The sequence below is a fragment of the Bos indicus genome, chromosome 14, assembly GCF_029378745.1.
Source record: "Bos indicus isolate NIAB-ARS_2022 breed Sahiwal x Tharparkar chromosome 14, NIAB-ARS_B.indTharparkar_mat_pri_1.0, whole genome shotgun sequence".
Classification (NCBI taxonomy): domain Eukaryota; kingdom Metazoa; phylum Chordata; class Mammalia; order Artiodactyla; family Bovidae; genus Bos; species Bos indicus.
Window position 1 is genome coordinate 57868624 of NC_091773.1, and position 24560 is coordinate 57893183.

The 24560-nt window shown below is 39.1% G+C and overlaps 1 long non-coding RNA gene and 1 pseudogene across 1 annotated transcript in view; one reads left to right on the forward strand and one right to left on the reverse strand.

Moving 5' to 3' along the window:
* LOC109568293 (TBC1 domain family member 1-like) overlaps nucleotides 1–4719 on the reverse strand; it is a 32299-nt pseudogene extending 27580 nt beyond the window's left edge.
* Nucleotides 1–22699, forward strand: part of LOC139186952 (uncharacterized) — a 264026-nt gene extending 241327 nt beyond the window's left edge. Inside the window, exons 4-5 of the long non-coding RNA XR_011570640.1 lie at nucleotides 11810–11900; nucleotides 13603–22699. This is a non-coding gene — a long non-coding RNA (uncharacterized lncRNA). The remainder of the gene's footprint in view (nucleotides 1–11809; nucleotides 11901–13602) is intronic.
* Nucleotides 22700–24560: the final 1861 nt, after the last annotated feature.

Below are 24560 nucleotides of genomic sequence, written 5' to 3' on the forward strand. Positions count from 1 at the left end.
ACAGTCCTTCCAATGAATATTCAGAAGTGATTTCCTTTAGGATTGACTGGTTTGATCTTCTTTCTATCCAAGGGACTCTCAAGAGTCTGCTCCCACAACATATTTCGAAAGCATCAATTCTTCAGCATTCAGCCTTCTTTATGGTCCAACTCTCATATCCATACATGACTACAGGAAAAACCATAGCTTTGACTATATAGACCTTTGTCAGCAAAGCGATGCCTCTACTTTTTAATAAGCTAAGATTCTCATAGCTTTTCTTCCAAGGAGAAAGCATCTTTTAATTTCATGGGGGCAGTCAGCATCTGCAGTGATTCTGGAGCCAAGAAAATTAAAATGTTACAATTTCCACTTATTCTCCTTTTCATTGCCATGAAGTGTTGGGACCAAATACCATGATCTTAGTTTGTTGAATGTTGAGTTTCAAGGCAGTTTTTTCACTCTCCTCTTTCACCCTCATCAAGAGGCTCTTTAATTTTTCTTCACTCGCTTCCATTACAGTGATATCATCTGTACACCTGAAGCTGTTGATATTTCTCCTGGCGATCTTGATTCCAGCTTTTGCTTCATCCAGACCAGCTTTTCTCATGATGTACTTTGCATATATAAGCAGGGTGGCAATATACAGCCTTGCCATACTCCTTTCCCAATTTTGAACCAGTCCATTGTTCCACGTCCGGTTCTAACTGTTGTTTCTTGACCTGCATGTAGGCTTCTTAGGAGACAGGTAGTGTGGTCTCGTACTCCCGTATCTTTAAGATATAGTTTGTTCTGAACTACACAAAGGTTTTAGCATAGTCAATGAAGCAAAAGTAGATATTTTTCTGGACCTCCCTTGCTTTTTCCATGATCCAACAGATGTTGGCTATTTGATCTCTGATTCATCTGCCTCTTTGAAACCCAGCTTGTATATCTGGAAGTTCTGGGTTCACACACTGCTGAAGCCTAGCTTGAAGGATTTTGAGCATTACCTGGCTAGCATGTGAGATGGCAATCGTATGGTAGTTTGAACATTCTTTGGAATTGCCCTTCTTTGGGATTCAAATGAAAACTGACCTTTTCTAGTCCTGTGGCCACTGATGAGTTTTCCAAATTTGCTAACATTTGAGTGCAGCACTTTAACAGCCTCATCTTTTAGAATTTGAAATAGCTCAGCTAGAATTCCCTCACCTCCACTAGCTTTGTTCATAGTAATGCTTCCTGAAGCCCACTTGGCTTTATAGTCCAGGATGTCTGGTTCTAGGTGAGTGACCATGCCATCATGGTTATCTGGGTTATGAAGACATTTTTTGTATAGTTTTTCTGTATATTTTTGCCACCTCTTCTTAATCTCTTTTGGTTCTCTTAGGTTCTAATTTCTGTCCTTTATCATGCCCATCCTTGCATGAAATTGTTCCCCTGAAATCTCCAATTTTCTTGAAGAGATCTCTAGTCTTTCCCATTTTATTGTTTTCCTCTGCTTCTTTGCATTGTTTATTTAAGAAGGTCTTCTTATCTCTCCTTGCTGTTTTCTGGAGCTCTGCCTTCAGTTGGGTGTATCTTTCCCTTTCTCCTTTGATTTTCACTTCCCTTCTTTCCTCAGCTATTTATAAATCCTCCTCAGACAACCACTTTGCCTTCTTGCATTTCTTTTTCTTGGGTATGGTTTTGGTCACCACCTCCTGTACAGAGTCATGAACCTCGTCCATAGTTCTTAAAGCATTCTATCAGATATAATCCTTTGAATCTATTTGCCATCTCAATTGTATAATCCTACATGATGTGAGTTAGGTAATACCTGAATGGCCTAGTGGTTTTCCCTACTTTCTTCCATTTAAGCCTGAATTGTGCAGTAAGGAGCTCATGATCTGAGTCACAGTCAGCTCCAGGTCTTGTTTTTACTGACTGTATAGAGCTTCTCAATCTTTGGTTGCAAAGAACATAATCAATCTGATTTCAGTATTGACCATGTGGTGATGGGCATGTGTAGAGTCATCTCTTGGATTGTTGAAACATGTGTTTGCTATGACCAGTGTGTTCTCTTGAAAACACTCTGTTAGCCTTTGTCCTGCTTCATTTTGTACTCTGTGGCCAAACTTCTGTGTTTGGCCATGTGTTTATTCCATGTATCTCCTGACTTCCTACTTTTGCATTCCAGTCCCCTATGATGAAAAGGACATCTTTTTCTTTTCTGTTCCTTTTTTTGCTGTTAGTTCTAGAAGGTGGTGTTGGTCTTCAAAGAACTGGTCAGCTTCAGTTTCTTCAGTTTCAGTGGTTGGGGCATAGACTTGGATTACTGTGATGTTAAATAGTTTGCCTTGGAAATGAACCGAGATTATTCTCTTGTTTTTGAGACTGCACCCAGGCACTACATTTTGGAATCTTGTTGATTATGAGGGATACTCCCTTTTTTCTAGGGGATTCTTACCCACAATAGCAGATATAATGTCATCTGAATTAAATTTACCCATTCTCATCCATTTTTGTTCATTTATTGCTAAAATGTTGATGTCCAGTCTTGCCATCCCCTGCTTGACCACATCCAGTTTGCCTTGTTTCATGGACCTAACATTCCAGGTTCCTATGCAATATTGTTCTTCACAGCATCTGACTTTACTTTCACAAAATCCACAACTGAGTGTCATTTCTGCTTTGGCCTAGCTGCTTGATTCTTACTGGAGGTATTAGTAATTGCCCTCTGCTCTTCGCCAGTAGCATATTGGACACCTTCCAACCTGGGGAACTCACCTTCTGGTGTCATATCTTTTTGCCTTTCCATACTGTCCACGTGGTTCTCCAGACAAGAATACTGGAGTGGTTTACTATTCCTTCCTCCAGGGGACCATGTTTTGTCAGAACTCTTCACTGTGTCCCATCAGTCTTTGGTGGCCCTGCATGGCATGCTCATAGCTTCATTGAGTTATGCAACCCCCTTTGCTATGACAAGGTCATGATCAGTTGCTCTCATCTGATTCTACCTTGACTGATATTTTTTTTAATTGTGGTTTTTTTTTTGGAGGATAATTGCTTTACAATAGTGTGTTGGCCTCTGCCATACCTCAACATGAATCAGCCATGGATATACATATGTCCTCTCTCTCCTGAACCCCCCTCTCATCTCCCACCCCATCCCACCCCTCTAGGTTATCACAGAGCACTGGGTTGAGCTCTCTGTGCCATGTAGTAAATTCCCACTTGCGATCTACTTTACATATGGTAATATATGTGTTTCATGCCATTCTCTCAGTTTGTCCCTCCCTCTCCTTCCCACACTGTCCACAATCTGATCTCTGTGTCTGCATCGTCACTGCTGCCCTGCAAATAGGTTCTTCAGTACCAGCTTTCTAGATTCCATACGCATGCTTCAATGTATGGTATTTAATCTTTCTCTGACTTACTTTACTCTATATAATAGGCTGATATACCTCATTAGAACTGACTCAAATATATATATTTTTTAATATAGCTGGGTAATATTACATTGTATATATGTACCACAACTTCTGTATCATTTATCTTGTCGGTGGACATCTAGGTTGCTTTCATGTCCTAGCTATTGTAAAAAAAATTGACATTTTTAATTAAATGTAACTTCTCTTTAACTAGTTTGCAGAGTACTTATACAATTTAAGTCATAATTTGATCTGAGACTATAAAGAGATCTCTAATATTACATATCTGGGACTTATTGCATTCTGGATGCTCTGTTAAATAATTTACATGTGCAATGATAGTATAGAATACTTTAAAAGCACCAATATAAGTCCACACAGATTTAAATCCTCATTAACACTATACTAACATTGTAATCTAGGCAAATAAATGTTTAAAAGGCCTCAATTTTCTCATCTGTAGAATGGAAATACTGCTAGGACTTATCCCAGGACTATTTTGAGAATAACTGAGATACTGAATGTAAAACTCTTAGTGAATGTTTGATAATTAGCAAAGAAGTGTGGCATATTAGCTGTTTCTGATACTAGCAATTTTTTTTTCATTTAATGAGACTGATCACTATCACCCCATCATAGAGATGAGGGAAACTAAAGTCCATAGAAGCTAGGTAATTTGCTCAAGATCATGCAGCTGGTAATTGCCTGAAAAGGTACTTCTTTCCCGAGCTGACTGCAGAAGCTGGTCTCTGACACAGCACACTGGTGGTTCTTGCCTCATGTTCTTTAAAACTAAGATGTCCCAGGTACGCTCATGGGGATTCACACTCATGGGTCTGCTGCAGCTGCTTGTAGGTGGCTTTTTGTTATTTCCAATTTTACAGAAAACTTTGATGACAACTAAAAGTACATTGTTTGCCACCAATAAAGATGCCCCAAAAGCCTTTTTCATGGTGCTATAATCAGGATAAAATGAGAAGTATATGAAATCCACTTGTAACAGTTGAGTATCAAGAGCTATTTTTCCTCTAGTTGATAAAAGAAAGTATAAATGATTCTTAAGGATAGATGCTTCAAAGGAAATTCTTGCTTTGTGTGACTTATATTCTAACTCTGAAAGAAACTTCAGAAATTTTTTAGGCAAAATGTTATGACACACACACACAAGCTTGGTTCCTTGAGGCAGAAGCAGCAGCTGTGTCATTGGGGTAAATCAGCTGTGATACCAACCGATCTTTCCATCAGGAACTGGCAGCTTCTTTGGCTCCACTCTCTCCTCATATCCAGCACCATCAATCATTAGTGTGCCTCTCGTAATCCAGCCCATCTTCCTTCTGTCCTTTTCCATTGCTGCTACTCACAGTCTCATTTACTTCTTTTCCAGAATATTTAAATATGCTCCTGATCCCATCATTTCTATATGTAGACCACAGCTTGGCTTAAAATATTTTTTCTAGCCAAAGTCAAGTCTCCTTAGTTTGCCAGTCAAGTATATCCATACTCTGTCTCTAGCACTAATTTTTCACATCTTGTATCCCCCAGTCATGTGTCCCCCCTCACTGTGTCTTTGATTGTATTACTACATTCAGTTGATCTTCTCTGCCACTTTTACACATGTTCAAGCTCTGCCCTGCTTTCAACATGGACTTCTCAGACCGTTTCCTCTCTAATTGTCCTGATTCCTACAGTAAATGCGCTTTTGCCAACCCATGAACCCATGTCACATGTTACTTATACATTACTACAAATCGTGGCATTGTGGGGAAGGAAAAATTTTCCTCTACACATCTTCGATCCTCTAGTGTAGGACCTGGTAAATTAGACTGGCCAGAGACAGGATAAGAGAAAAACAGAAGTTTATTCATATTTGCATTATGAATGTACACATGGGTGCGCCTAACAAGTAACTCAGAGGAGTAATTAGAATTTGGGCTTATCTCAGGCTACGTGGAGGTAAAGGAGTTTGGGGCCACTGAGCAAGGGATGTAGTTAAAAGAATGTGACCAAGGAAGGTGTAGTAAACATGAATTGTTTAAGTAAAGTTTGTCATGCATTTGTAAGAAGTGCTTTCTCCATTGATAATGAGGCCAAAAAACTTGGCCTCTGTGCACCCAGGGCTGAATCAAGTCTCAGAGACAGAGTGCAGGGTGAAGTAGCAAAAAATAGTGTTATTGCTATTTTGATTATTTATTGCTAGTAAAGCGTCTGCCTACAATGCAGGAGACCTGGGTTCAATCCCTGGCTCAGGAAGATCTCTTGGAGAAGGAAATGGCAACCCACTCCAGTATTCTTGCCTGGAAAATCCCAAGGACAGAGGAACCTGGTTAGGCTACAGTCCATGGGGTCGCAGAGAGTTGGAGATGACTGAGCGACTTCACTCATTCATTGCTAATTTTATTGCTATATTTATTCCAGACCAAGGGACACAACAGGCTCATGCTCCTGGAAACTGTGTCCCAGCCTGGGAGGATCTGGTGTAGTGTTTTATAGCAATGGTTCAAGGGCAGGATCACTGATAAGATTGTGGTATGTGTGAGGCTAATCACTTGGTGAGCATCTTTGGTTTCTTTAATCTGGCCTTAGGTGGTCTTCTCTGGAATGAAGAATTCTGACATTTTCCATTTGTCAGGAGGCTTTTAGTTCTGTAAAGATGCCAGGATATTGTTATGTTTATTCCTTGAGGTAGAACCAAGACCCTGCCCCCAAGGCTGTATTGTCTTGCCTCAAGGCTCCTCTCTTGTCTCTGTATCCTCTCCCTTCTCTGATGGGCAACTGTTTGAATCTGCCCTTTGGAACTCAGGGAAGATCAGGGAGGCTAGAGTCTTTTGCCTACACGCAAGAAATGGGAGACCCGGGAAAGCTCGCGTGCCCAGGAGACAACAGGGTCCTGCTTGGTTTCACTCTCCCCTTTTCTTTGATACTCCTCAATCTTGAGGAGAACAGAAGTTACATAAGGAAAGGAATAATCATTTTGGGCAGAGACATTAATCATGAACTCAGTTTTAGGGGGACTTGGTTTTAATCCCCACTTAGGTTTTATCTTTCCCTAAATCTTTCAGGAAATAAGCAATAACCAGTCTAGCTACTTCCTGTTGAAATGGGGCATATTGTTTAGTCACCATGTCACGTCTGACTCTTTGTGACCCCCTGGACTGCAGCACGCCAGGCTTCCCTGTGTGTGTATGTGTTGGGGAGGGTGAGGGGTGGGTTCAGTTCAGTTCAGTTCAGTCGCTCAGTCGTGTCCGACTCTTTGTGACCCCATGAACTGCAGCACACCAGGCCTCCCTGTCCATCACCAACTCCCAGGGTTCACTCAGACTCACGTCCATCTAGTCAGTGATGCCATCCAGCCATCTCATCCTCTGTCGTCCCCTTCTCCTCCTGCCCCCAATCCCTCCCAGCATCAGAGTCTTTTCCAATGAGTCAACTCTTCACATGAGGTGGCCAAAGTACTGGAGTTTCAGCTTTAGCATCATTCCCTCCAAAGAAATCCAGGGCTGATCTTCAGAATGGACTGGCGGGTAGTCCTTCCTAAATTGGGAATAGGTATCAGATTAGAAATATTTGAGTTCCAAATCTTGGATTTGAGTTTTGCATAATTAAGATTTCAGTCCCTTCGTCTGCCATTTTGGCACAACAGACCCAGTGAGAGGTAGGAGGACTGACAACAGAAACTTCGGTAGACAGGCCGGATCTCCTTCCCTCGGGAATTCAGGAGCCTAAGCCTGAAGCCCAGTCTGGACGTGGCACCGCAGAGGACTTGCAGCCAGTTGTTTGCACATCATTCCCTGTAAGGGGGAGAAACCCACCAAGGCAATCCTGCAGACCTGGAAAGAGGAAGCTGACTTCATATCCAGCAGTTAGAATTACTGAAAGAATCAGTATGTGAATCTATTTGTGGGAAAATGTATAAAACAAACAAAACAGAACTTCCATTTCGCTTGCCAAATACCTAAGGTTTCCCAAAGTACATGTAAGACGTCTGCTTCTCGGGATCCACTCACTGGCTGTACACAGGCTTGGCTGGTCAGTCTCTTTTCACTCTAATGTGATGTACTGACAGTTTTGCTCCACTCCATTTTAGAGGCGTGAGTAGTGAGAACATCATAGGGTCCCTTTCTTTGCTCTTCAAGTTGCTGCTCAGCTTCTTGCTTTTTCCACATTTTTGGCAGCACCCACTATTCCACTTTGAAGGGATGCAAAGGAGCTTCCAGGTGGGGAGAGACCTATGGGACACAAACTCATGCACAGTGTTTAATGGTTCATCCATCTGTTATACCTGCTGTTTAATTTTTACCTCCTGCAATAGAAATGTTTCTCTTTCTTTATTCTTAGGAGCTAAGAATTGTCTCCCATATAGGATTTCATCAGGGCTCAATCCTAGCCCACTTCTAGGGGCCAACCATATATAGAGGAGAGCAATAAGCAAGCCCACTTTAGATGAGTTTTCTGGCATAATTTGGTTTTCTTCAGGGTGTGGTTCATCTCTCAGCCTTTCCCATAGATTGGGGTCTGCATGATGAATGAAGTTTCCATTTTATACCTAAAGCTTTACTTACTATTTGTTATTTCTAGGACGAAAAAGATCCATTTTCACTCCAAAGAGTAGAGGGAAGGCTGTACCTAGGAATAACATCCTTAAGAAGGGCTTCTGTCACTTCCAGTGCTTTTTCCATTCTCTCTGGGAAGGCCTCTACTCAACCTTCTTCCAGGTGTAATACTCATAAATCTTCTGCCAAAATCTTGTTAAAGAGGATAGGGGAGTTTTTTAATACTTGGGGCAACACCATCTAGCAGTACTGACTTCCTGTTTTGGAATTCGAGTCTTGCCATTCAAAGGCAGAGCAATTGTGATTACTTTTCTACTGGAATACAGAAAAAGGCATCTTTTAAATCTAATAATCTCCGGGTGTGGTTCCTAAGTAAGGAATAATGTTTATGGGTTCAGAACTGTAGGGTGAAGGTCCCGGATGATTTCATTCTGGCTCACAGATCCTGAATGAATCAGTATTCATTGGTATGAGTTTTCTTGACTAGCAGAACAGGAGTATTATAAGGAGACCTGTGGCCTACCATCCATGGGGTTGCAGGAGTTGGACACGACTGAGCAACTGAGCACACACACACACACACACACACACACACACAAGGAGACCTGTGGAGTCTAATTAGCCCATACTTTAGAAGTTTAAAACCAGCTAGTTAAAAACCAGGCCTTTTTCTTAAGAGGGTTTTGTTTTTTCCCTGGATACGAGGCTCCCGTTTTTACAGTGATAGAGATTGGGACAGCATATCGGCCTGTCTGGGTGCCCCGTCGGCCAGACAGTCTTACTAAGTGGTTGTGTCTTTTCCTGATTTTGGAGAGGGCAACATCTCTATGAAGAGAAATTCCCTTTATAAATGTAAATTTCCTTTATCAAAGGAAAACTCGTACCTTTTCTTAGAGGTTTACCTGCTTTTGCTTGTTCTCAATTTACTTTAGTTCAAAATAATCCACATGCCAGAGGGGCATATTTTGGAGTGGTATATATCCTGGTACCCTTGAAAATGCATCATTCATTACCTTACACCTGAAAGCATTTCATCTTATCTAATATTACTATATTTGGATTTTCCTAACACAGAGTAAACTTGAGAATGTTTCCCTTTCTGCCTCAGCAAGAAAGATACTTTAAAAGGGGGAAGAATAGAATAAAAAATGAGATCCAGCTCTTTTTTAGAAGAGTCTGGGTGGGTGGCTGAGGTGGGGTGCTTTCTGCAATCACTGACTCATCCCTCCTACCCACAGGAGAGAAAAGCACTTGGAATCACTAAAAAGTTGCTTTACTTAAGACTGGTGTGACTGGGTGGCCACATTGCCTTGGAATGAAAGCAGAACAAAGCCTCCAATGGTTCTTAGCTTAAAATACAAGCAGATGCTCATCCATTCCTGACCCACCCTCAGAAGCTGTTGAAGGGCAGAAGAATATGCCATCCCAGACACACCTCTTTGGCATAAGGATTACTTTTAGCTCCTTATTTTTGAGAAACAACAAACACAGGAGAATCTATAAAAATAGAATAGTAGTTGCCCTTTGGTAAGGGACATTTATACAGGAAATCTCCATTTGTAAGGGCATCTTCCTCTCTGTCCCAGGAAGAGGATTCTCCATCTCCCGAATTTCTTATCAGTGGAGAAGTGTACATGTGTGCTAAGTTGGTTCAGTCGTGTTCAGCTCTATGAGACCCTACGGACTACATGGTTCACATGCTCCTCTGCCATGAAATTCTCCAGGAGAACACTGGAGTGGGTTGGCATGCCCTCCTTCAGGGGATCTGCCTGACCCAGGGATCGAATCCCCGTCTCTTATATCTCCTTCATTGGCAAGTTCTTTACCACAGCCACTTAAATCTGCAGAGCAAACCTTACCTTGTTGCCAGGCTTTTCCTGGTAACCTTCCATAGCTTGTGTGTGTGAGTGCACGCAGCCGTGTCCAGCTCTTTGCAACCCCTTGGACTGTAGCCCGCCAGGCTCCTCTGGCCATTATATTTTTCAGGCAAGCATAGCTGGCATCCCCTTCAAAATGTCTTTTGTTTGTCTTTTTCTGGAGATGGTATTCTAAGGTGGCAGCTTTGGCCACTTCTGGTAGTTTTACTCAGTTTTTCTAGGTATCTTCCACATATACAGGTGGTATACATGTTGATGAAATAAAATTCCTATTTTATAGCAAGATGAGAACATCTTAAACATGATTTTTTTTTTTTCTTCACCTGTTTGGGCCTTTTTGTACATATGCCTTAACCAGACCTGCTTAGCAGATAACATTCCTTCCTTCTTAATCTGATCAAGGGTTACAGCTCCTCAGGAGATAACCTTCCTTCTTAATCTTGTAAGGGGCCAGGGTGACCCATGACCCACTGTGCGCTTCTTTGTACATGGAGCTCTGGACAGTGTAAAGTGTCAGTACATCATTTGAAGTATATCCCTTTGTCTCAGAAACTTATACAACTGTGCTTTGACCTCTAATGGGCAGAATAGTCTTCAGAGCTTTCTGAAAGACTGTTTTCTGGGTTATAATCCTCCAGGTTGGCTCAAATAAAAATTTCCATTTCTTTCTTGATTAACTATTAATTTTTCCATCAACAATGTTACTAAGCTTCTGTTTGTTTTTCTCCTATTAACTTGCTTTTTATTATGGGGTTAGGGTCCCAGTCAGGAACCTGGAAGGGTAGAAGAAAAATTAACTTTTTTACCCCTTCACTGTCCTATGAAGTATAAGAATGGTTTGAAAGAGGCCATCATCCCAGTGCACCTGTCAGTGCCCTTAACAGAGCACCCCGCATAGCCCCTGGGCTCATACGTCACTGGTGCCCCTGCCCAGGAGCACCAGTGAGAGATGGAGCTTAGCATCCCTGGGGATGCCAGGCTTTGCAATCTTAACTGCAACCTGGGGCACTTACTCATTCAGAAGGGCAGCTCTGGGAGTCTCGTTCTGAGTGTTTAGCTCCTGGGGACCTCTGGGAAGGTGGTTATTTCGGATTTGCTGCTACTTCTAATAGGTAAGGAGAGCAGTGTCAATCCTATTATCCCATCATGGACTGGAACCCAAAAGTAACCCCCCTGAAACGGTGAGGCAAGAGCCACCCCAGTTAATATAACTGCTTGAGGAGATGGTTTCAGTCTTGTTCAGAGGGGCCAATAGCACCTTGCTCTCTAGGTGTTAATAGTTAACTGAATAAAACTTATAGTTAGGTTTTGGTAATTGATGTTTTACTGTCTTAGATATACAAGTCATCTTGAATTTTTTTCTAATAGGTATAGAGTAAAAATGACAACCTTTATATAATAAGACACCACAAAAGTTGTTTGGATGACTAAAACATTATTTATACATTTAATAAAAAATACATGAACTCCTAATATATACAAAGACGCAAGCTAGATATAGAATAACAGTGATAAAAAGCCATAGCCCCTGTGCCTAAGAAACTCATAAAATATGTTTAGAGAGAGAGTCACCAAATTCATATATGTAACTTTTATTCATTCCCCCCTCCCCTGCCCACAAATATTCATTCCCCCCTCCCCTGCCCACAAATATAGTATTTCCTGTCTAGTCACCTGGCTAAGTACTGGGTAACACAGCCCTGCCCTCAACTTACCTATTGAACAAGAAAAAATTTAATATATAACTATAAATCCTGATGAGCATCATGAAGAAAACAAATAAGGTAGAAATTAACCCATTCATTTAGATTGGTGAGAGAAGATCTTCATGAAAAGGTGAGGTTTCAGCTGAAATCTGAAGGTCAAGATGTAATCATTTATGAGAAAGTCTGTCCAGATAGACATGTGTTGAAGCCTGTAAGGTAAGACATGCCTTCTAGATAGATCAGGCAAGATATAAGTAGAGCATAAAATATTACAGTGATAAAGATTTTGAATGTTTTCTTTTCAGCAAGCATCTACTGCATGAATGCAATGAGCTGAAAACACAGTGATGAGTATAGACACAAAAAGTTCCTGCTCTCCTGGAACTTTGTAATCAGGTGAGAAAGACAGACGCTCAGCATGCAATTACAAGTGTGATAAAGATCGTGTGCTAGTGTTATGTGGGCATATGTGGTGAATGGATTTTAGCAAGCCTAGAAGGACTGGGGAAGTCCTTTCTGGGGAACTGACATTTAAAACCAGGTTGTGAAAGCTAAGCAGGCATTGCTGGGTGAAGAGCTGAAGAAAGCGCAGGAGACTATTGAGGAAAAGATTGCACAAGGTAAAGGCATTCCTTCACTTAAAAGCACAATGTGTGAAAAGACAGACTAAACTATTAATATTTATTGGTGGCTCAGACGGTAAAGAATCTGCCTGCAAAGCAGGAGATCTGGGTTTGATCCCTGGGTCAGGAAGATCCCCTGGAGAAGGGAATGACAACCCACTCCAGTATTCTTGCCTGGAGAATTCCATAGACAGAGAAATCTGGCAGGGTCCAAACACCACTGAGCGACTAACATTTTTAAGTTTTCATTTTTTTTTCTAAAAGCTTTACCAAATGATGGGAAGTCAACATTAATAATCATGTTTTTACCCCTGTGACGCTGAATTATCAGAATGTGTGTGTGTGCTCCTTTGCATCCAACTCTTTGCAACTCCATGGCCAGGCTCCTCTGTCCGTAGGATTTCCCAGGCAAGAATTCTGGAGTGGGTTGCCATTTCCTTCTCCAGGGGATCTTCCTATTGTACGATTTCAGAAATTGTTGTTTTAAATATATTTTTATGACATGTAAATGGCCTCATGATCTAATGGAACATACAATTCTATGGAAGCTGAATTGTATTAGTACAGCTAAATGCAGCTGATAGAAGTAATGTACAGAAATCTTGAGACCAAGGCTGCCTCCTCTTTGAAACCATCCTATCTTCCCTGGAAGATCTGGCTACTTTCTGTACTCAGCCCTTCAATATAGCAGTTATAATTGATTATAATTACTGTTCACATGCCTGACTCGTTCACTAAACTAAGTGACTCAAAGGGAGGGAATGTTTATTATTTATCTTTCTAACCACAGGACTTTAGATACAGTGGATGCTCAAAAATATATTTCCACAGAAATAAATATGAATGAAGCTATTAAGACATACTTTTGAGGTTATCAAAGATTGGGCCTTTGTCTTAATAACATGCATAAAACTTTAAAGGGGATGTTCATTTAGACTCCCCCTCCACACACACAGCTAAGCCAACACCCCAAAACCCCCTTGGCCACTTTGACACCTAGTTCCTATAAATGTTTCCCTTCCTCCCATGCATTCGCTCTAATAATTTAGTGAGTCTAAGAAACACAGCCATGTTTAAACATCTGGGATTCATCAGGCTGGTTCTCTTAATCAAAGTTAGGAAATCAGCTCCAGATGTTGCCTAACTAAAGTTACATAAGCATTGTTCACATTTTTAACTACAATCAGACCTAAGTTCCCATTTCTTGAAAGTAACTTAATTTGTATAGGTAGGAGTTCGACTCTGCTCTGTTTTTTAAAAATTAACTTTCAGCTTAAATACAGAGATAAAGCTGATAGATTTCCTTAGAAGTAAATGAGTATCAATGAAAATTCAAGATACAGTTTTTGAAATCACACATGTAACTATATTAGCTCAACAATGCCATGAGAAGGAAAGAAAAAACTAACACTGTCCAAGTGTCCATTATGTGCCTGTGTAGCAGATAAAAAATAAATTTTCCTCTACCCTTCTAGGTTCTTGGCTGTGATACTTCTGTTACAAGACTAACAGGAGAAAAATAAATGTTTAATAACATGTATACCTGAGAGAGACCGATAGAAAACTGAGTATGCATGGGAGATATACCTAGGACATATCCGGAAACACTGAGTTACTCCCACAAATGGCCCAAGCCATCACCTTAAATACCATCTCCAACTAAAGACAAAAGAAGATGTTGGAGGTAAGCCAAGGAAGCAGTTGCATGGTTACCAGGCAAAGCACAGTAAACAAGGGTATGATTATTATGTGAATTGAAGGGTTACCTTCTCTACTGATAAGAATTTCTAGAGATTTAGTCATCTTCTCTGCCTACTACAGCAGAAGAGGAGACTTCCCTTACAAAAGGAGGTTTTCCTTATAAATGTGAATGCCTCTTACAAACGAGTAACTTGTACTTGTTTTCAGGGTTTCTCCTGTGACTGCTGTTTCTTAAAAATAACCACCTCAAGATAATCCATATACCAATGAGGTTTATTCTGGGGTGGCATATTTGTTCACCTCGCCCTGCTACTGAAATTTCTCCAAGGAGAATCATAGTACAGAATGTGAGTTAAGAGATAGGTCTTTATTTCATTGAACCAGCCCCTTAGTCTTGAAATAGGTCAGTTAAACAGTTGCCTCATCTCAGAAGGCAGCTTTGTGGGTGGGCTCCCAAAGTTAGACCTATATGATGCGAGCAATTAGGTATCTAATAAAGATATCCTGAGGTTCCTACACCCATAGGTTTTCCCACACAATAAGAAAACATTGTCCTTTAAGTAGATGAAAGAAAAGTTATAGTTTTATAGAAGTACAAATATTGATATTAAAGCTTATTTAAAAATCCTTATAATAATTCAATTTTACCTAGCTTAACCACACAAGATTCTCTCTTCACAACTTTTCATATCCATTTAGACTGTTCTTTATCCTCATCTTTTCCATTTTGAAATAGCCAGTTGTTCTTAAAGACAAAATTTTCATTTCCCTTAACAAAAACACATCTCCATGTCTCACACTTTGCTACCCAATAACATACCCTACTTACCTTGTATTCAGAGATGGAATAGTTTCTCTTAACTATTGCTACTAGTTTTAATTACATATATTAGAATCCTTAACCTATAGAGACCTTAATTTCTACTCAAACCTCAGAAGTAAACAATTGCGAATGGTCTGTTATAATAGTGTTCCTTTTTAATAGTACAGGTTTTGGATGTGGCATGAGACCCAAACATTTTTGGCGCGTCTATTTTTTATTACAGAAAAACTAATGTTCAAAATGCTATCTTATTTAGAAATGATATAGATTTCAATGAATCTATATCCTTTAATTTAGCAGAATTTTAAGTTACTAAAAAGGTTTTGGAAGCTTTAAAAGATTTTAAAGGAGACATAAAAAACTTCATCATTATTGAAAAGTCTACTTACAGACTATATAATTCATTATTAATCATATTTTAATTATTTATGAAACTTTCATAAATATTAGGCAAAATTAACCATCATATTATTTTTCTCTTGCTGACAGTTTTTGTAACAGGTAAGACATGAGCTTAGCTAAGTAGTAAACTCAGGTAGAATATAAGTTGTATGTATGCATTATATTTAGTGCTAATAACACTGAAAACATGTCATTTTAATTAAACCAACAAACTTCAACTAGCTTTCATTTACCAAAGATTATTCTAGATCCCCTGGAGGATGGCATGGCAACCCATTCCAGTATTCTTGTATGAAGAATCCCATGAACAGAGGAGCCTTGGAGGCTGCAGTCTATAGGGTCATACAGAGTCGGACATGACTGAAGCGACTTAGCATGTACGCATGCATTCCAGATCACATGTACTTGAAAAAAATATTGTAGGGTTAGTTTCTGTATTTCTGTGAGTTTTGGACTATCCAAGCCATACAGTGTTTTCCTTCAAGCTGACCAAATAGAGTTTTGACAAATTATGTTTGACAGTATCATATAGAGATAGAAAAATACCACATCTATAACATACATATAGAGATACACGTAATCATATAGAGAAATACAAAGAGAAACAGTATAGCTTTGATTCTAAAATTTTGGCCATATGTCAGGTCCAATATAAAACTCATCTAAAACTAAACTTAATATAAAACTTATTTTTAAAAATAGTTGGATCCAAACTGTGTTTCTGGAAGATGGAATAAGTTTACCTGCTCAGAGGGAAGCTTTTTTTACTAATATCTGTGGAGAAGACACTTAACATTTTTTTTATTTGCTCAATTTCTACATAGCTCCTTTTTGTTCCCTCTAGATGAGAATGATTTCCTTAAAGTTTGCATTTCAAAGAAGCGGCTATCAGTTCCTAGGGTAGACAAGGTAGGCACAGAGAAAGTGTACAAGTTTCCTCTAAGATGAAGTTTGGGGGATACTATTAAAGTCTAGGAAAATTAAAAATTTTGTCTTTTTCTCAAGTGCAGAACAATTGTCTCCAATGTCCTAATCTTCTACAATAGCTGCAAGCATTTTGAGATCAATAGGGAGATTGGGGGGTTGGTAAGGATAGCTGGATTTTTGAATTGCTTCTACAGCTACATTTCTGGCTTTGTAAAGATTTTAAAGACAAAGACAATTGTTTTGAATTCCTCAGTGAATTAGACTGTAGCCTGAATCATATCAAGGGGCTGACCTGCCCATCCAAATACATTATCTCCCATTTCCTTCTTTTCTATCAAGATTTTCAACCAAGATGGGAATCAAAAGAATCCTGTGTTTTGGAACTTCAGGGTTGAATGTGGTATGCCTTTGTAAAGTCTGTAAAAATGCTTACCTTTTTTTCCTGAGTGTACAGTTCAACCTCAACCAGTTTACCTTAGGATGAAAAGCTCTGCCATTGCTCCTACCAGCATCTTAACATCAACCTCCCCCTGAGTCATGCCCTGATCATTTGTAAACAGACCTAGGAGGAATTCTGCTCATCTGTTACCTCTATGAGAAGTGTTTTCCCCAGGGGACCCTCTGACTTTTCTGTTAACTACAGTATTATAACGAAAGAACACACCTTAGCAGCCAGGCAAGGTCCCTGTAAATGGAAATGTGACTGTCCACTGGTGTTTTCAACTCTCATAAATGTGGTAGGATCTTTTGAAACTGAAGTAAGAAAAAGGATGTTTTACATAATTTCATCCTGTTAAGGAAATCCCTAAAGCTAAATACCATACTACTATTTTTGTGTCTTCTTTTCAACGTTATCTTTCCATAGGTACCAATAAGACAGTTGTTAAAAATCTTTTTTCATATACGGAAGTCTTTCCAGTTCAAAAGATGCATCATCTGCCCATTGACAAGGAGAATACTCAATGGTATATTTATCTCAGTAGTGACTCAAACCAATAAGCCTTTCATTGGCTTGCGTGTGCTAAGTTGATTCAGTCATGTCCGACTCTTTATGACCCTATGGACTATATATTCCGCCAAGGCTGCTCTGTCCATCAGATTTTTCCAGGAAAAACACTAGAATGAGTTGCCATGTCCTCTTCCAGGGCCTCTTCACTAGTTGCTATACCTAAGAAACTAGTTCACACAAATATTTCTTCATCTAATCTAAATTTGGAATGCAAGTGTGAAATGAAAATATCTCCTGCCATGTTAATAAACAAGAAGTGTCACAGCCATCAGCGATTTCTGGCCTTCAAAAATGAGTGCAGGCTCCCAAAACTGTAATCCAGAGGATGCTGCCACCCCCAGGTGATTGCTGAGGAGCTGGGGGAATGCAAGCAGCACTGTGATCAAGGAAACAGGATGAGCCCCAGGTAGCTGAGGTGCATTTGAAAGGAATGAATTCAGTGAGCCCGGAGACTTGCATCTTACATACACAGAACGCTCAATTCCTTAACTTGATACCTGATGGTCCCTCTTGCCTCCTTGGAGCAGTTTTCTCAGAGCTGCATCCCAGGTTCAGAGTCCTAAACATTCCCACCAAATAAAGAAGCTTTCTACTTTTCAGAATACTGGAGTGGGTAGCCTATCCCTTCTCCAGGGGATCTTGCTAACCCAGGAATCGAACCAGGGTCTCTTGCATTGCAGGTGGATTTTTTACCAACTGAGCTATGAGGGAAGCCCTACTTTCAGGTTGTAACTCAACAGGTTTTAGTTGACAGGAGGGACAAATTTTTACCCTCTTGTCTAAACTGGGTATACAGATAGGGACTTGGAAGAATTGACTTTAGTAGAACTTTTTACTTTTTGCCAGCTTCTACCAGATTTCCAGGATCCCATCTGCAGGCTCCAGAGTGAGTGAGTTGTCTCAGAAACTCCCATCATGGGTCTTTCAAAACTACTGGGGAGGAAAAATAATTTTCCCTCTCTACTTCTGGGTTCTTAGTGGAGACAACTGTGCTAAAGGGCAGATTAACAGGGGAGAAAAACAAGTTTACTAGCATGTATACCTCGGTGATACCCGTGGAAAACTAACTCCCCAAATGGCCCAAGCCACACACTACATGGGTCTTCCCTGGTGGTTCACTGGTAAAGAATCCACCTGCCAATGCAGGAGATGCAGATTCAGTCCCTGGATCCGGAAGATCTCCTGGAGGAGGAAATGGCAACCCACTCTAGTATTCTTGCCTGGAAAATGCCATGGACAAAGAAGCTGGGTGGGCTACAGTCCAAGGGGTTGCAAAGAGTTGGACACAACTTAGCAGCTAAACAACAATACCTTATATACAGAAGATGTTGCAAAAGGGAGGGATAAGCCAGTTATGGACAGTTATTAGGCAAAGCAAAATAAACAGGGATAGAGTAGTTTTCTCCACTGGTAAGCCTGTCTAAAGGTTTAGTGATCTTTCTCTTCCTGGTACAGAAAGGGAGACAGACTGATAAATGGACATTTTCCCTTATAACTATGCATGTTGTTTATAAAATGGACAACTTCTACTAGATTTTCAGAGCTTCTCCTATGTCTGCTGTTCCTTAAAAAGTCTGTTGTGGCTTAAGAATAACTGGCTCAAGATAATTTTTATGTCAAAGAGGAGTATTGGGGGATAGCATATACTGCTCTCCTGACTGGACATTTTCACAGGTAACTCAACATGTACTATGTTGTTGAATTTAATTCTTATAAAAATTTGTGTAAAGTTAATTACATCATTGAAAATCATATACATGGTGTCTAAGGATTACAGTCATTTCTTTCACCCCAAATTTAGTACTCTTTCCATGCATTGTCTTTCTCTGTAATCTTAGACAATATGGGCCAGGAGGATAAAACTGGGAAATATTTTATAAAGCATATCTACAACTTTCTCAGAAGTTATTTTCCCAAGGAAGACCATAAGTGTGAAACCTATATCTGCTTTTCAGATACAAACTAGTATTTTGTTTTGTCCACAATTTATTATAATAATTTAATGATCAGAGAACATAATTGGATTTTATGAGGCTCAAAAAAAGCCTAGAATACATGAAAAATAAAGTCAATCAATTTAACCCCACTGCTAGAAGTTCTACAATAAGCACTCTCTAATCCAAAAATGCTGTAGGGCTCTAGAAGAAGCCTATTTGTGATCAAATAAGCCCTGAACTGACTTTTGATGTTAAGAGAAGGGTAGGATAGATGTTCCAAATGGTCCTCCTCTTGTAATGCAAGTTGATCCTACATAACTACAACATACTTGCTTTTTAAATTAGAGTTGAACACAAAAGCAAACATAGAAAATCTCCAAAGATTAAGATATGTAGGGGAAGAATAAAAAGAACAGTGAGCTAAACCCTGAATAATCCCAGGAAACAAATATACAATTTAAGGTTCCCCAATTCTAATACCAGCCCTGGGCTCAGGGGACATCTAGGCCATTGTCTTCAAGGTAGGGATGCTGCACAGTAATGTGAGATGCCCCATAGGAGCTAAAGTGGTTGAATATGCGTATGTAACTTTGGCTCCCTGAAGCAAACAAATCTTCAGAAAGTCACCCTACATTAGCCTTTCAAAATTCTCAAAAGTTGCATAAAGTAAAACTCACCGTTTAAATAAATCACTTAATAAATAAAATAGGCTGCATGAGTGAGCGTGATCAGAAGTAACAAAAAATAAACCTGTCAAAACCTGGTGACATTAGAATTAGCTGATGAAAAATATACAATGATTTTTATAAAAACCTAGAAAAAATACCTGATGCAAAGACCCCGTTGCTGGGAAAGATTGAAGGCGGGAGGAGAAGGGGACGACAGAGGATGAGATGACTGGATGGCATCACTGACTCGATGGATGTGAGTCTGAGTGAACTCCTGGAGTTGGTGATGGACAGGGAGGCCTGGCATGCTGGGATTCATGGGGTTGCAAAGAGTCGGACACAACTGAGTGACTGAACTGAAGAAAAAGACAAACACAGTTAAAATATGTTAGAAACATGAGATTATTAAAAATGGCTAAGCAAATTGTAAAAGGATCAAGTAGAGGTTTTCTGAATAAAAAACATTTATTGAAATTAAAATCTCAATTGCTATGTTAAATAATATATAAGACACAGCTAAAGAGATAATGAACTAGAAACAAGAAATGAAGAATTTGCAGTTGAGAGATAAGGGCATGGAAGTATAAAAGGTTAAGAATCACTGAAGAAAGAAACACAGAAGGTCAAACACACATTTAATTATAATCCTTGAGAAAATAATACAGAGAAGCAATAATGGAGTAATTGAGAATCAGGCTGAGAATTGCTGAGTCTCATGAACATGAGAGCTTTTTAAGAATTATGATAGACAGAAACTTAATAATCAGAGGAAAATCTGTATGTAAAAGATAGTAAAACTCCAGAACACCAACTATAAAGGAAGTATCTGAAATTCTGCCAGCCAGGGGAAAAAAAAAAAAAAAACAGAACACCTATAATAAAGAAAATTTAGTCTAACAATATATTTCTGAACAGCTTCAATGTAAGTCAAAGGCCTTAGAGCAAAATCTCCAAGACTGAGAGAATATGAACCTAGAATTGTATTACGAAAGTTCTTTTTCAAGGTCATTATTAAAATACATTCACAAAAAGAAAAAACAAGTTTACCACCAATAGACCTTTACTAGCATACATTCTAAAAGGTGTACTTAAAGGAAAAGGAGGAAAGATTCTAGATATAAATTATGAAATACAAGAAAACAATGTTGATCAAAGCAAATGTTAAACATACAGATTAATCTATACACTAAAAATAACAAAATGATAACTATTTTGTTTATGATGAATAACTGTTAAAAAGAGACAACAAAGGTACTAGATATGCACAGTCTAATACTGTTAGAAATTATTATTTAAACTTAAGAAAATTAAGTTAAAAATTCAGGTGCTTATTCACACTAGCTACATTTTGCATGCTCAATAGCCATATGTGCTGGAAGTACTAAGTAGTCAGTAAGACAAGAGTTAAATAAAGAAGAAAACTAAAATGTCACTATTAACAAATGATATAAATGTTTACATAGAACATTCAGCAAATTTGGAAAACCCAGCAGTGGCTACAGGACTGGAAAAGGTCAGTTTTCATTCCAATCCCAAAGAAAGGCAATGCCAAAGAACATTCAAAATCCCACAGAATTGCACTCATCTCACATGCTAGTCAGTGAAGTCGCTCAGTCGTGTCCAACTCTTTGCAACCCCATGGACCATAGCCTACCAGGCTCCTCTGTCCATGGGATTTTCCAGGCAAAAGTACTAGAGTGGATTGCCATTTCCTTCTCCAGGGGATCTTCCCGACCCAGGGATGGAACCTGAGTCTCCCGCATTGTAGACAGACGCTTTACCGTCTGAGCCACCAGGGAAGTAAAGTAATGCTCAAAATTCTCCAAGCCAGACTTCTACAGTACGTGAATCATGAACTTCCAGATGTTCAAGCTGGATTTAGAAAAGGCAGGGGAACCAGAGATTAAATTGCCAACATCCAATGGATCATCAAAAAAGCAAGAGAGTTCCAGAAAAACATCTATTTCTGCTTTATTGACTATGCCAAAGCCTTTGACTGTGTGGACCACAATAAACTCCGGAAAATTCATTGACAGATGGGAATAACAGACCACCTGACCTGCCTCTTGAGAAATCTGTATGCAGGTCAAGAAACAACAGTTAGAAATGGACATGGAACAACAGATTGGTTCCAAATAGGGAAAGGAGTACATCAAGGCTGTATATTGTCACCTTGCTTATTTAACTTATATGCAGAGTACATCATGAGAAACGCTGGGCTGGATGAAGCACAATCTGGAATCAAGATTGTCGGAAGAAATATCAATAACCTCAGATATGCAGATGACATCACCCTTATGGCAGAAAGCAAAGAACTAAAGAGTTTCTTGATGAAAGTGAAAAAGGAGAGTGAAAAAGTTGGCTTATAACTCAACATTCAGAAAACTAAGATCATGGCATCTGGTCCCATCACTTCATGGCAAATAGATGGGAAACAGTGGCTGACTTTATTTTTCTTCTCTCCAAAATCACTGCAGATGGTGACTGCAGCCATGAAATTAAAAGACGCTTGCTCCTTGGAAGAAAAGTTATGACCAACCTAGACAGCTTATTAAATAGCAGAGGCATTACTTTGCCAACAAAGTCTGTCTAGTCAGGCTTTGGTTTTTCCAGTGGTCATGTATGGATGTGAGCGTTGGACTGTAAAGAAAGCTGAGTGCCGAAGAATTGGGGCTTTTGAACTGTGGTGTTGGAGAAGACTCTTGAGAGTCCCTTGGACTGCAAGGAGATCCAACCAGTCCATTCTGAAGGAGATCAGCCCTGGGATTTCTTTGGAAGGAATGATGCTAAAGCTGAAACTGCAGTACTTTGGCCACCTCATGTGAAGAGTTGACTCATTGGAAAAGACTCTGATGCTGGGAGGGATTGGGGGCAGGAGGAGAAGGGGACGACAGAGGATGAGATGGCTGGATGGCATCACTGACTCAATGGACATGAGTTTGGGTGAACTCTGGGAGTTGGTGATGGACAGGGAGGCCTGGTGTACTACAGTCCATGGGGTCACAAAAAGTCAGACATGACTGAGTGACTGAACTGTACTGAAATGAACAAATGATATGAATGTCTATATAGAAACCTAAAGAATTTACCAGCAAATATTAGAAATCTTGCTTACCAAAGTGCCTGAATATAACAAATCTTGCTTACCAAAGTGCCTGATTATAACATTATTTAAACATTAATGTGTTAATATATATAAGCTACAAATTCAGAAAGGATAACTTAAAATGTATTTTATTAATAACATGAAACATACAGTGAAATATATACATTTTAAAAGATGATGTGCTAGAAGCCAAGGAACAAAGACTAAATTTTATTGAAAGCTGTTTATAGAACACAAAAATATAAAAATAAATATACCAAGTACATATACCAAGCTCAATAGCATTAAATGTCGGTTCTCCTTACATGTCACTATATTGAGGAGGAAAAGTTAAAAGTTTACGTAACCTCCTGCTCGTTCTGCCTCTGTAACTCAGCTTGCTCCTTGCAAAGTCTGGATTATGTAGGTCACGTAGTCTCAGAAAGTGGGGACTTATTTATAATACCAGGAACTGGAGCTTATCTCACTCACCCTTGTCCTGCTCTTTGCAATTGCCCAGCGCCTGCCAACCTGCTTAATCATGCCTGTCCATGTAAAGGTCAGGCATCAAGGTCAGGCATCCCCCTCCCCATCTTGACTGCTGTTCCTGTATGCGGAACCCCTTAGTTAAAGCAGCCTATCAGCAGCTAGTGTTGCCCACTTTAGTCTGTGTATGAAAACTCTGTTACCCCTTTGTTCAGGGCTCAGAGCTTGGAGTGTTATCTCCTTTGGGCCTGCCGGTGTCATAAACCTGAATTCTCCAACTCTCTGAGTGTAGTGCTTGGTTTCTCAATTACTGACTTCTGCAACAATATATTTAATCGAAGTTTAACAGGATTTTTAGGAAATAAGTTAACTCTAAGACTCACTTGAAAAAGTAAAGGCCCAATAATGGGTAAAACATAACTGAAGAAGAATAGTGTGGGGAAAACTGTACTGTCAGATAATAAGCTTTATTATAGAGGTATGCTAATGAATAAAGTGTGATATTAATTCACAACTGGTCATGGTACAAAACACTCAATAGATTAGAGAGTTCAGAAACAGACGTATGCTTAATAGAACTCAGTAATGACAAAGATGATACTACTGATCATTGGAGAAAGGAGCTATACTAATCATATAAAAAATATTTTTTGAATATAATACCTATAAATTTCAAGCTGACTAAATATTAAATTCCAAAGGGAAACTTTTAGAAGATATCTTTTATGATCTCAGAATAGGGTAAATATCAACCTTAAATGAAAAAATATTATTAAACTCAATTATATTAATAGAAAAAACTTCTGCTTATCAAAAGACATAATAAAGAAAATAGGAAATCACAAATTTGAAGAAGATAGACCCAAAGAATTAGTATCCACCAAGTATAATATGCTTATGAAGCAACAATAAAAACAACTACCCTTCTCCCATCAAATCAAAACAATCTAATAAATGACCAAACCTGTATTTCAAATGAGAAAAGATACTAATGATTTAACCTCATTAGTAATCAGATAAGTAGAATTTAATGTCACAATGACATATTTTACATATATATTTTAAAATTCTTATATTAATTGCTGGCCAGGAGGCAGAGTGATAAAACATATATACAACTCTAGGGGCTGTATAATTGGAATATCTAATTTGAAAAACAATAATTTTGTAAATCTAAGCCTGAACTTACCTATTACTGAGGAATTTTACTCCTAGAAACAAAACTTAGAGAAACCTGCACATGAGCCCCAGAAGCTATGTACAAGAATTGTGTAGATGACAATAATAATTAATAACAAAAAATCAGGTAACAGAAGCACTGACAAAGAAACTATAAATTATGACATAGTCACAAAAAATACAATATTAAGTAGCTGTGAAAAAGAGGGAACTATG